Source organism: Vanellus vanellus (genome assembly GCF_965231255.1).
Source record: "Vanellus vanellus genome assembly, contig: HAP1_SCAFFOLD_35, whole genome shotgun sequence".
NCBI lineage: Eukaryota > Metazoa > Chordata > Aves > Charadriiformes > Charadriidae > Vanellus > Vanellus vanellus.
The window spans coordinates 809,268-822,618 of record NW_028128889.1 but is presented as its reverse complement, the minus strand read 5'-3'; the positions used below and the strand labels follow the sequence as shown (position 1 = coordinate 822,618).

Here is a 13,351-nt window from a genome sequence, read left to right as displayed (position 1 = left end):
ACCCAACTTCTTGGCAGGACACCTCAAAATGTAGTTTGCAGTTCACTGGCCCATTGGCTGTTTTCTCTCGAGCACGTGGTACTTTTGGGGAAGCCCTTTGAGTTTTTTCTGCTTTGACCCCATGTGCATGTTCTTCTGCAGGTGGCATTTTGTCCTGGTTTTCCATTCTCATAGCCAGCATGGCCTGTGTCTTGCAGCACCGCTCAAAGCCCACACTCTGCCCCAGTCAGCCCACACGGCCGCCCTGCAGCGCTGGGCTGGGCTGTGGGGGCCTCCCAGTGCTGCTCACAGGAATGGGCCCTTCTTTGCACCTGACAGGATTTGTTCTGGGGGCCCCATGGAGGTCTCCAGGGAGGGGGCAACAGTACCTGGGCATGTCCCAGCTTGTCCGTGCCCCAGCACCTTTCGGGTACCCCTTCACCCTCTTGAATCCCCCCCAGCCCAGAGCTGCCAGGGCGTGTTCTGCCGCCTGGAAAAGTGGGGGACCCTGACCCGGACTTTTCCTTTTGTTTCTGCTCACACTTAAACTTTAATTCTTCAGTAAATTAATCATCATTACAGAAGGTTTCACACATCTACTTTTGTGTGTATATTAATTTCTGTAGCTTTAAAAAATGTTTATTTGTGAAAAATGTGTATACGTATATACATATATAGAAGAATATATATGAAAATACTGTAAATATTTATATATAGAAAATATTTCACTAATAGAATTATATACTTCCTTTTGCAGATCTATTTCCATACGTGTATATATTGAATATTAATGTATTTATTTTATATCCAAGCATTTCCTAGGCCAAAGGAGGCAGGCAGCCAATTACAGGGGCTGCCTGAGAACACGTGGGTGTTGCGATGTCCCAAGATGGCCATTAGCCAATTCCAGAGCAGAATGATGTTTAACAAAATGGCCTCTCACTGCCATGAATGGCGGCACCCTGACCTAAAATGGTGGTCAAACCAAAATGGCGGCCCCTGTGCATGTAGGTGAAGGGCCTTCTGGGTCTGATGTATTTCCGGGTGAACTGGAGTCCTGAGTCCTGCCAGCCAATCACAACAGAGCACATGACCAGAAGAGAGAGAGTCCTCTGGGGCCAATGGCCCCTGTGGCTGCTGGGAGGCGTTGGGACTATTTGTTTTCCTGCCGGGTGGTTGATAACACCCTCAGGTTTGTGGTTGTTGCTCCGCAGTCGAGGCCTTTTGTGCTCCTCACACCACCCCGCCAGCGCGTAGGCTGGAATGCACAAAGGGTTGGGAGGAGACACAGCCGGGAGAGCTGCCCCCCACTGACCAACGGGATGTTCCACACCGCATGACGTCGTGCTCAGCATATAAACTGGGGGAAGAAGAAGGAAAGGGGGACTTCTGGAGTTACGGCGTTTTGTCTTCCCGAGTAACCGTTCTGCGTGATGGAGCCCTGCTTTCCTGGAGATGGCTGAACATCTGCCTGCCCGTGGGAAGTCGTGAGGGAATTCCTTGATTTGCTTTGCCTGCGTGCGCGGCTTTTGCTTTACTTATTCACCTGTTCCTGTCTCAACTCACGAATTTCCTGACTTTTGCTCTTGTGATTCTCTCCCCCATCCAACTGGGAGGAGTGAGCGCGTGGCTGTGTGGTGCTTCGCTGCTGTCTGGGGTTAAACCACGGCACTGGTGCTCCCAGCCAGAATGAAAGTTTTATTAAAAGAAAACAATCTCCAGCCACTTTGGAGCTACTGAAACTTATTTCACCGTCAGTGACACTTTCATTTGCAGCACTTTGGGAATAGCCACACCAACCTGAAAGTAATGGCTCCTGCCAGAGTTTAAACGTTGGGCAGTGGCAGCAGTGGAGCAGCAGTTGTTGCGGCATGCTGAGAGGACGTCAGGGCTTGTGAGGTGCCCGGAGGAGCCTGAGGGTGTCTCTGGGCCCCTGGCACCTGTGGGCTGTGTGTGTGGAGGGACCAGCCGGCAGGCAACAGGTCTGGCAAGAGGGGTCAGCCGAGAGTTGTGCGGTGCATTGGTCCCCGCGGCCAGTTCAAACCACAGGACGCCACATATAACTGGTCCCTGAGGAGCAGCACGACGAGGGCGTGCAAACAGGGAGTGGTGTCAGCTGGGAGCAGTGTGACACTTTGCCCGGCACTTTGCACAAGAAGGGCAGCGCACTCTGCCCATTGTCGGGCTGCTGCCTCCTCTGCTCCCTGGGCAGGCGTAGGCTGCAGCCCTGATGGTAACCCCAGCACGCTGGTGGCTGTGCAAGCCCACCCAGAAGCTTGAGGTCTCCAGGAATTTAGAATTAGAAGGACAACATCTTTCAAAGCATTTTCCCTTTTAGATGTAAAAGAGCCATTTTTCCTGAGAACTTCAAAGAGACTGCATCCTGTGTGCAGTCAAGTGCAAGGTGGAGGCTGAAATGCAAGCAGAAGCTCTAAAGGCTTCCTATGCTGTCACCTCCACCCAAACAGAACTCCCAAGGACTGAAATAGCTGTCCAGACCTCAGGTTGCATGGAGCTCCAGCACCTGGAAGTCCCCCTAGTAAGCAATGGCCATCATAGCTGCAAGTGTGCCCAGCTGGAAGAGCTCCTCAAACCAGTAGGTGTGTTACCAGAGGAGCTCAACAGGCAGTGCAGTATCCGGGAACGTGAGGGAGAGATGGATGCACGGTCCTGTGCGCTGTGCCACGCTGAGCACCAGCCCTGCCTTAATGCTGCCCAAGGGGAAGGTAAGCCTGAATTCCACCTCAGGCTGACTGACACAAGTAAGTCCTGAGAGGAAGGAGATTGGTCCCTTGTCTCTGGTCAGGGCAGGAGGAACCTTCCCCCTTCCCCTGAAGTGCCCCTGTGTAGCAGATGTGATGCTCTGGGGATGGAGAATGAAGAGCAGGTGAGTAATGGGCAGGATTCAGGAAAAGCCGACCGTGCAAAGCTGATCCACCCACCCACCCGCATTAGAACCAGTGCCACCAGAAAGCACATAAAGTATTAGTAATTGGAGATTCCTTATGGAGAAGCACCGAAGTAACCATTTGCCTTCCAGACAGTTTCTCTGGAGAAGTTTACTGCCTACCAGGAGCTCACATTTGCGATGTCATTGAGAGGCTGCTGAGCCTGGTGAACCCTACATGTTTTCACTCACTCCTCTTCTTCATAGGGACTAATGATACTGCCACAAGGAAACTGAGAACCACCAGAAGACACTACATGTCCCACAGAGCAATGCTAAAAGGATCAGGGGCACAGGTGGTGTTCTCCTCTCTCCTCCCAGTCAGAGGAAGGGGCTTCAGAAGGGGGAGAGAAACCCAACAGGTGAATGCCTGGCTTTGTGGCTGCTGGTGTCACACTCAAGGTTTGGGCTTCAGTGATCATGGAGTGAGCTTTGAGTAGCTGGATCTTTTGGGAGCTGATGGGATTCACCTGACCAAGTGGGACAAGACGGTCTTCACCAACAAGCTCACAAGACTTCTTAGGAGAGCTTTAAACTAGGCTTAGTGGGGGAAGGGGGTGGAGTTTCTTGCTGCAGAGAAGAGCCAGGGGCTGCTGATGTATTAGGAACCACCAGGGAAACCCCTGTGAAATGCCTCAAAGGAATTAGGGCATCTTTCTCTAAAAAGGTGACATGATCCATAGCACAGCTGAAATGCCTCTGTGCCAATGCAGGTGTGCTGGGTAACAAAGTGGAGGAGCTGGAAGCCCTGTGTAGCAAGAGAGCTCTGATCTGATTGCTGTCACTGAAATGGGGTGGGATGAGTCGCATGACTGGGGCACTGCAATCGATGACTCTAAACTGTTCAGGAGGGACAGGCAAGGAAGGAGGGGCGGGGGGTTGCCCTCCATGTAAAAGACTGGATTGACTGCACAGAGCTGTCTTGGAAAACCAGCAATGAACAGGTTGAGAGCTTCTGGGTGAAAGCCAGTGGCCAAGCAAACAAAGGAATCATTGTGTCTGGTGTTTCCTACAGAGCACCTGCCCCAGGGGAGCCTGGTGACAACGCATTCTTACTTCAACTAGAGGAAGCATCGTGCTCGCAGGATCTGATCCTGCTGGGGGACTTCAGTCCTCCTGACATCTGCTGAACAAGGAGCACAACAAGCTGTAAGCTGTCCAGGAGACTCCTGGAGAGTGTCAAGGATAATTTCTTCATTGAGGTGATAGACAGCCTGGCCAGAAGAGAAGCGTCACTGGACCTGTTGCTCACCAACATGGAAGAACTAATTAGAGAGGTCCAGATTGATGGCAGCTTGGGATGCAGTGATCGTTCCCTGGTGGAATTCACAGTCCTGAGGGGTACGGGCCTGGTGAAGAGTACCATCAGGAGCCTGAACTTTAGGAGAGCAAGCTTTCTGTTGTTTAAGGAGCTAGTGGATGGGCCCCCTGAGGAAACTTCCCTCAAAGACAAAGGTGCTGGGCAGAGCTGGCGGCTCTTTAAGGATGTTTTCTTCAGAGCGCAAGAGCTCTTGATTGCCACGTGTAAGAAAACATGCATACAAAGCTGGAGGCTGGCACAGCTTAGTAAGGACCTCCTGCTGAAACTACAGTGTGAGAAGGAAACACAGAGACAGTGGAAGCAGGGACATGTATCCTGGAAAGAATATAGGGATGCTGTCCGGTTGTGTGTGTGTGGGATCAGGAAAGCTAAGGCACAGCTGGAGCTGAATTTGACAAGGGATGTGAAGAATATTAGGAAGGGCTTCTATGGGTATGTTGGCCAGAAAAGGAAGTTTCAAGTCAATGTACCTGCCCTAAGAAATGAGACAGGAGAACTAGTGACAGCTGACATGGAGAAGGCTGAATTACTCAACCGTTTTTTTTTGCTTCAGTTTTCCCTGGCAGTCAGTCCTCCCCTGTCTGTCAAGTCCATGAGCTTCAAGGCAGGGACTGGGAGAATTCAATCCCTCCCATTGTAGCAGAAGATTAGGTTTGAGGTCACCTAAGGAACCTGAACATACATAAGTCCACGGGACCCAACTCAATAAATCCTAGGGTCCCGAGGGAGTTGACTGATGCAGTTTTCAAGCCATTCTGCATCATATTTCAAACATCATGGCAGTCAGCTGGAGTCCCCAGTGACTGGAAAACTGGAACCATCAGGCCCATTTTGACAAAGGGTAAAAACGAGGACCCTGGGAACTGCTGACCAGTCAGCTTCACTTCTGTACTTGGTACAGTCAGGGAACAGGTCCTCCTGGAAGATATGTCGAAACCGATGGAAGGCAGGGTGGTGACTAGACAGCCCTCAAGGCTTCATTAAAAGCATGTTATGGTTGAGAAATCTAGTGGCCTTCTAGAATGGAGTGACTGCATCTGTGGGAAAGGAAAGAGCAAGTAATGTCATCTACCTGGACTTCTGTAAGGCCTTAGACATGGTGCCCCACAACATTCTTGACAGTAAATTGGAGAGAAATGGATCTGATGGATGGACTGGTAGAAAGGTAAGGAGTGTGCTGGATGGTGGTGTCCAATACAGTCAATGGCTCAATGTGCAAAGTGGAAACCAGTAACAAGTGGTGTCCCTCAAGGGGACCAGTACTATTGAATATTTTCATCAATGACATAGAGAGTAGGATTGAGTGTACCCTCAGCAGGTGGTCAGATGACAGCAAGCTGAGTGGTGCAGTTGATAACGCTAGAGGGAAGGGATGCCATCCAGAGGGACCTTGAGCGACTGCAGGAGCGGGCCCATGTGAACCTGAAGAAGTTCAAGGCCAAGGGCAAGGTCCTGCAACTTGGTTGAGGCAATCGCCAGCATCAATAGAGACAGGGATGAATGGGTTGAGAGCAGCCCTGCAGAGAAGGAAATGGGGACACTGGTGAGGGAAAAATTGATCATTACCCTCCGATATCAACTTGCAACCCATAAAGCCAACTGTATCCCGGGCTGCATCAAAAGAAGCATGGCCAGTAGGTCGAGGGAGGTGATTCTCCCCATGCACTCTGCTCTTGCAAGACCCCACCTGGTGTACTGTGTCCAGCTCTGGTGTCCCCAGCACAAGAAAGATGTAGACGTGTTAGTACAGTCCACAAAAAAGATGTGAGGCCGAGAAGACCTCTCCTGTGAAGAAAGGCTGCAGTGAGTGTGGGTTTTTCAGCCTGGAGAAGGGAAGGCTCCAGGGACACCTTCTTGTGGCCTTTCAGGATATGAAGGGGGCTTATAGAAAGACAGATGTTTTACCAGGGCCGAGAGTGACAGGGCAAGGGGCGAGGGGTTTAAACTGAAAGAAGGAGGGATAACATGGGACATGAGGAAGAAATATTTTATGATGATGGTGGTGAGACAGGGGAATAGGTTGCCAAGAGAGGCTGTGGATGCCCCATCATTGGAAGTGTTCAGACTCATGCTGGAAATTGCTTTTGGCAGCCTGATCTAGTGGAAGCTGTCCCTGCTGGTTGCAAGGGGATTGGATGGGATGACCTTTAAAGGTCCTTTTAACCTGAACCATTTGGAGATCTTATAGCTCTATGTCCTTATGACCTACATGCAAGGACACACATCCCAGTGGTGGTTACCAGGGGTTGTTACTCACACACTGAAGTGATCTCAAGAAACTCAATTTCCCACAAGAGGACATTCCCAGGAGGGGCTGATGGCACTTGTGTTCACTTAAGTTCATCCCGTCACACACAGAAAATGTGTATTCATAAGTCTGTAATGCAAGAAAAATCTTCTGATCTGGTCACTTTATGTCCCTCTGTGGAGGCACAAACCACCTCTCTGAGCTGAAGTGAGTGGCTATTGCTGGCAGTGGCAGCTGTGAGGGGTTGGTTGGTGATGAGTACCCTGGGGCAGCTTCCCTGGTGTGTCCAGGGACCATGGCACAGACCAGGTCCTGCTCTCCTGGTCCTTCATGTCTCTGCCAGAAGGCCTGGCAGAACACTGCTGTGTGCACCCAACCTTCATACTCACACAGCTGAGCTCTGCACTGGCATTTTCCTCTCCCAGGCACTTTCCAGCTCAGCCCAGGCCCTCCCCTGCTCTCCCCACCTCCCCTGCCATCTTCCCAGCCCAGCAGAGCAGCCCAGTCTGGGCTGACCCCACGGCAGTGCCTGCTGCAAGGTGCTGCAGAGTGCTGGGCACTCAGCCCACAGCCCCACGGAAGGGCACAGCAGGTGCTGGGGGGCAGAGAGGGCTCTCAGCTTCCCCATCAGCCCCAGGGCTGCAGGCTGGACGTGGAAGGATGAAAGAGAGGACTGTGACAGTGCCTCTCCTGCTGTCAGGCCCAGGAGATGCCCTTCACCAGCAGCCTGCAGCCCCCCTGTGCCAGCCCCACTCCCCAGGACAGCAGGAGGGTCCTTGCCCTGGGGCTCCTCTTGCAGCTCCTGCTCTGCCAGCGGCACAGCAGCCTGCCCCAGTTGGACACATGGGAATGGGTCGCTCTTTTTCTTCATCCCCTCCACACACATGGTCTCCTGCTCCTCTCCTGGGACACCCCCGATCACAGAGAGCCTTTTCCCATATGAGTGTGTCCGTTCTGGCCTGGCCGGCTGTTTCTGCACCCCTGCCCATGCTCCCCACAGGGCCCTGAGCTAAAGTGCTGCTCTTTAGCGGGCGAGGACTGTGGTGCCCTGCGGCTACGGGGTGCCCCTGCACTGGCTGTGACGGTCAGGGTGGGAAGCACACTCAGACGGACAGGGATCACTGCCGATGAGCCCCTTTCCAGCTTCCACTTCCTGATGGGCCTATGGCCAAGGAAGGGGCTTGGTAGGACTGTGGGGCACTTCCAGTGCCTCTGCGTTTGAGTGCTGCGCTTAATCTGGCGTGTGGTGTTTCAAAGAGGTGTCATGGTTTAACCCCAGTAGGCAGTGAAGAACCACACAGCCCCTGGCTGCGTCCCCCCTGGGTGGGAGAGAATCGGAAGGACAAACCTGAGAAAAATCAAGGGTGGAGAGAAAGGCAGTTTAATAGGTAAAGCAAAAGCTGTGTGTATAAACAAAGCAAAATCAAGAATTGCTTCAGTACTTCCAAACATCAGGCAGGTGGTTCAGCCATCTCCAGGAAAGCGTAATGGTTACTTGGGAAGACAAACACCATAATTCCAAACATCCCACACTTCCTTTTTCTTTCCCCGGGTTTTATTGCTGATCACGACGTCATATGGTATGGGATATGCCTCGGGTCAGTTGGGGTCATCTCTCCAGCTGTGTCCCCTCCCAACTTCTTGTGCACTCCCAGCCTACTCGCTGTCAGGGAACTAAGAGGAGCAGATAAAGCCTTGACGCTGTGTTACCCTGCTCAGCAATAGCTAAACCATCCCCATATTATCAACACTGCTTTCACCACAAATCCAAAACATAGCTCCGCACTAGCTGTTATGAAAAAGTTTAACTCTATCCCGTCAAAAGCCAGTGCAACAGGTATCAGGAATCCCTCTCCAGGGGTACATCCCCTGTCCTTCTGCTTGCTAAAAGCCCATCCGGGGATCGCAGAGTCAGAGGAGCTTCTTCTACAGCTCCAGGAAAGTTTCAAAAGCAGGAGCTGAAAACTGTGATTTTCTGCTGCTACCTTTATTTTATTTCAGTTACAGAGGGAGTCTGTCTTCTTGTGTACATGGGGTCACTGTGCCAGAGAAAGGAATGAAGAGAAGAGAGAAAGGAGAGAAGGAAAGAAAAAAAGGAGAGAAAGAAAGAAGAAAGAAAGAAAATGAAAAGAGAGAAAGAATGAAAGAAAAAGAAAAGACAAAAAAGAGAAAAGAAAGAAAGAAGGAAAGAAAAAAAGAAAGGAAGGAAGAAAGAAACTTACAAACGAGATCATCCTGCTGTTTTCTGTGAATATGCTGGGAGTCATAGGAGAAAGACAATTGCCTCATTGATGCTGAAATAGAGTATATTGCAATAGTTTCCTCAGGGCATACTTGATCTCCTGGTTCCTCATGCTGTAGATGAGGGGGTTCACTGTTGGAGGCACCACCGAGTACAGAAATGACACCACTAAATCCAAGGATGAGGACGAGATGGAGGGGGGCTTCAGGTAGGCAAATAAGGCAGTGCTGATAAAGAGGGAGACCATGGCCAGGTGAGGGAGGCACGTGGAAAAGGCTTTGTGGCGTCCCTGCACAGAGGGCATCCTCAGCACAACCCTGAAGATCTGCACATAGGAGAGCACAATGAAAACAAAACACACAAAAGAAAAAAAGGCACTAAACACAAGAATCTGAACTCCTCTGAGGTAGTCTGAGTCTGTGCAGGAGAGCTTGAGGATCTGGGGGACTTCACAGAAGAACTGGTCCACAGCATTGCTTTGGCAGAGAGGTACTGAAAATGTATGTGCAGTGTGCAGCAGAGCACAGAGAAACCCACTGCCCCAGGCAGCTGCTGCTATGCGGACACAAGCTCTGCTGCCCAGGAGGGTCCCATAGTGCAGGGGTTTGCAGATGGCCACGTAGCGGTCATAGGCCATGACAGTGAGAAGATAATATTCTGATGAGATCAAAAACAGAAACAGAAATACCTGTGCAGCACATCCCAAGTAGGAGATGTCCCTCTTGTCCCAGAGGGAATTGGCCATGGCTTTGGGGAGAGCTGTGGAGATGCAGCCCAGGTCGAGGAGGGAGAGGTTTAGGAGGAAGAAGTACATGGGGGTGTGGAGGCGGTGGTCGCAGGCGATGGCCGTGATGATGAGGCCGTTGCCCAGGAGGGCAGCCAGGTAGATGCCCAGGAAGAGCCAGAAGTGCAGGAGCTGCAGCTCCCGTGTGTCTGTGAATGCCAGGAGGAAGAACTGGGTGATGGAGCTGCTGTTGGACATCTCATCCCTTTGCTCATGAGTTACTGCCAAAGGAAAGCACACTCACAACTCAGGACAGCTCTGAGCAAATCTCTTTCCGTTCCTGCCCTTCAAAGCCACAACCCCCAAAAACACACATTGCCTTTCTCTTTTTATTCCCAGAAGTTTTTGTGTCTCTCTTGGTTCAGCTGTGGTTTATGCTGGCCAAGCGTGCCGTGAGGAACAGTGCTCTGCTTGTGGGCTCCCGAGGAGTCATCCCTGCTCCACAGCAGTGGGGATTTGGGAAAGGGGGTGACAGCTTCTGACATTTACTCGTTACCTCAACTGTAATGCACTTGTAACAAAGAGGAGCTGCTCAGCATATTCCTGCAGGAAAACCTCAAGGAAACTCCTGGGTGTCCTAAAACTGCAGTGACAAGAGCAGAGCCAGGTCACTACTCATCCCTACACACTGCATTGCCCAGAGGCCAACAGGTTAGGGTGGGCTGAAAGGCTTTGCTCCCAAGGACACAGCTGCATGGCAGGACCTGCAGCATGGTGTCAGCTTCCCCTGAACGCCCTTGTCCCCGGAAAGTCTGAGGGGTAGAACAAGGGCAGCACAGACAAGTTGGGAAGACAGAAAAATGCCCTGATGCTACTTCTAAGGGAGGACAGTGATGCAGGGATGGCACTTGGAAGTTTCATCACCTCAGGGGTCAAGCTGCTAAGCAGGTGAGTCAGCATGAGCTCCCACAACCTTGATGGCAGAAGCTCTATGCGGTAGGAGAAGAGACCAAGGGGTGTCTCTGGGGAAGGCATCTCCCTGGAGCTGCCCCTGCTGGGAGCTGTCCCCAAATCTCCTCCCTGTCAGTGATCACAGACCCCAACCCACCCACTGTGGCACTGTCCAGGGGCACCTCTGTGTTGGCGAGTCCCAACTCGGGATCAGGTATATTCTGAAGAGATCACAAAGGCAATGTTTGTGCTTTCTGAGGCTGAGGTGGGTGAAAGGACCTTATCAGGTTCTTTGAAGATCTATAGCTCAATCACTTCCATGCTGTAGAAGTCTCCTACTCTTGTGCAAATCTGACAGCTCCAGCACCATTCCCCACCCCCACCCCCACCTCAGCAGGAAACTGAAAGCAAAGACCCTGGAAAGCACCTTTACTCCCAGGTAGCCCTTGTCGTGATGGGCTTCTGGAGAAGTCCCCTGTGAAACGTCTTGGGGTGATGTGGAGCTGTGAGCCAACCTGACCCATGCAGCAGCCTCTCCACAGCAGAAGGACCCTGCCCTGCCCTGCCCTGCCGGGGGTCAACCCTTCAACCCACAGCTTCTGCCACAGGCTGTGGGGCGCTCCCTGGACAGGCTGAGTGCTGACCCTGGCAGGCGGCAGAGTCCCTGCCCCGGCACACGGTCCCCTGGGGTGCAGGGACCCTGCTGAGAAGGACAGCCCTGGGCACCTGTGCCTGCACACACACCTTCACAGCCCTGACGCCGTCCCCGGGAGAAGGCAGCCATCGTGCCCATTCCCTCTGATGGTGCAGCAGAGGATCCCTGCTCTGGAGCACGTCCTCCTCCTCTACGCTGCAGCGAGATCCCGTGGGTTTTGGGCTATGGCAGCTTTAGGAGATCCCTGCAGGAGCTGCGGCTGCATTGCCCCGCAGCCAGAGACTTACCGTGTCAGGGGCTGTGGAGATTTCTCTCTCTGTGAGCTCTCAGTGTCCTCCCGCTCCCAACTGCCTTTAACCCCTCTCTGCCTCGCTCGTCTGCCCTCGGACCCTGCCCTGCTGTGCTTTGCAGAGGAGCTCCTCCTGGGCAGAGCTGTCTCTCTGCAGCATGCCCACTTGCCATGAGCTCCTCCCTCCCAGGAGCCTGGATCGGTTTAGCGGCAGAGGAGCAGCCCAAGGCATTTTTATTACCTTTCTGGTGATTTTGGTGCTGAGTCCATGAACCTCAGACGCAGAGGAAGCTGAAGAAACCCCTCAAGAAGTAGAAGTCAGATGTTAACTCCAAAGTTTCTTGGAGTGTTAATGGGTCCCTCTGAGAGCCATTACTGCCAAAGCCTCCCTGGGGACTTGTTAACAATCTTTGAAAAGTTTTACAAAGTTGTGTGGTTCTTTAAAAAATTGTTAAAAAATGTTTTCTCTCACACGACTCTCACAGAGTTCCCCCTCTTGGGCTTCCCATCCATCTGCCATCAGGAGCGTCCAATGGCATTCTCTCTACTGCCTTCATACCTGGTCATGTTAGTGGGAAAGCTGCTGATCATTTCCCTCATTCTTGCTGAAGGAGACCTCCACAGGCCCATGTATTCTTTCCTCTATAAACTCTCCCGTGTGGAGAACTTCATCACGACATCCATCCCAGCCAAAGCCATCGGAAACTTGCTGATAGGGAGCAAAGCCATCTCCTACGCAGGCTGCTTAACTCAATGCTACTTCCTCTGCCTTCTGGGCTGCACCGAGTTTGTGCTTCTGGCTGTCATGTCCTACGACCGTTATGATGCCATATGCCACCCTCTTCAGCAGCCTGTGCTCACAAACAGTCAGCTTTACCTTTAGCCCTAAAGGTGGGCTTGTGGACTGCAGGCTTCCTGGCCATCCGTGTCTCCACTGTCCCGGTTGCCAGGCTGCCCTTCTGCAGAGTATTGAGCACTTCCTCTAGGACAGTGTGCTTTTGATGAAGTTGTCCTGTGCAGAAACTCAGATTATTGAGCTGATCACCTTCAGAGCCTCATGCATCATTCTCCTTGGCTCCCTGGGCATGACAGCAAGGTCCTACCTGTACATCATTAGTACCATATTTAGGTTGTAGTCAGCTTCCTCATGGCAAAAGGCATTCTCTGCATGTTTCTCTCCCTTCATCCTTGTCATCTTGGGCTACAGTAGCTGCATCTTCCTGCACGTCCAGCCTTCACATCACCACATTTTCTATAACAGGGCAGTGTCCCTTCTCAAAACAGTCATAACTTCTTTGATGAGACCCTTTATTTCCAGCCTGAGGAACCAGCAGATGAAAGATGGTCCCAAGGCGATCTTGAAGAGAAGTGTGATAATCTTCAGGAAACAGGAAATCTTCTTTTCTGTCTAAGAAGAGATGTTGTAAGCGTATTTGGAAGGGAGAAAGGGGTGGGGAGGGCAAACACATGATTCATAGAGTCATAGAATGGTTTAGGTTGGAAGGGACCTTAAATATCATCGAGTTCCAACCCCCCTGCCATAGACAGGGCCACCTCCCACTAGACCAGGTTGTCCAAAAGCCCAACCAGCCTGGCCTTAAACATCTCCAGTGATGGAGTTTCCACAGCTTCTCTGGACAAGCTGTTCCAGTGCCTTCCCATGGAAAAGTGAAAAATTTCTTCTTAATATCTAATCTAAATCTTCCTTCTTCCAGTTTGAAGCCATTACCTCTCATCCTATCACTACATGCCCTTGAAAAAAGTCCTTCCTCAGCTCTCCTGTAGACCCCCTGTAGAATCACATGATTCTGATGCAGTGTAAAATTTCTTGATATGAATATCACAACAGGTTCTGTACTGCAACATACCATCATAAGAAGACCTTCTGGCATCACAGAATCATAGAATGGCTTGGCTTGGAAAGGACCTTAAAGATCATCTAGTTCCAACCCCCCTGCCATGGGCAGGGACACCTCCCACTAGAACAGGTTGCTC

The 13,351-nt window shown here is 51.6% G+C and overlaps 1 pseudogene across 1 annotated transcript; it reads left to right on the top strand.

Moving 5' to 3' along the window:
- The first annotated feature begins 2,488 nt into the window (after window positions 1-2,488).
- Window positions 2,489-12,768, top strand: LOC309683884 (olfactory receptor 6M1-like; annotated as a pseudogene). The gene is made up of 2 exons: window positions 2,489-2,705; window positions 11,842-12,768. The product of its transcript is annotated as an olfactory receptor 6M1-like (transcript).
- The last annotated feature ends 583 nt before the right edge of the window (window positions 12,769-13,351 follow it).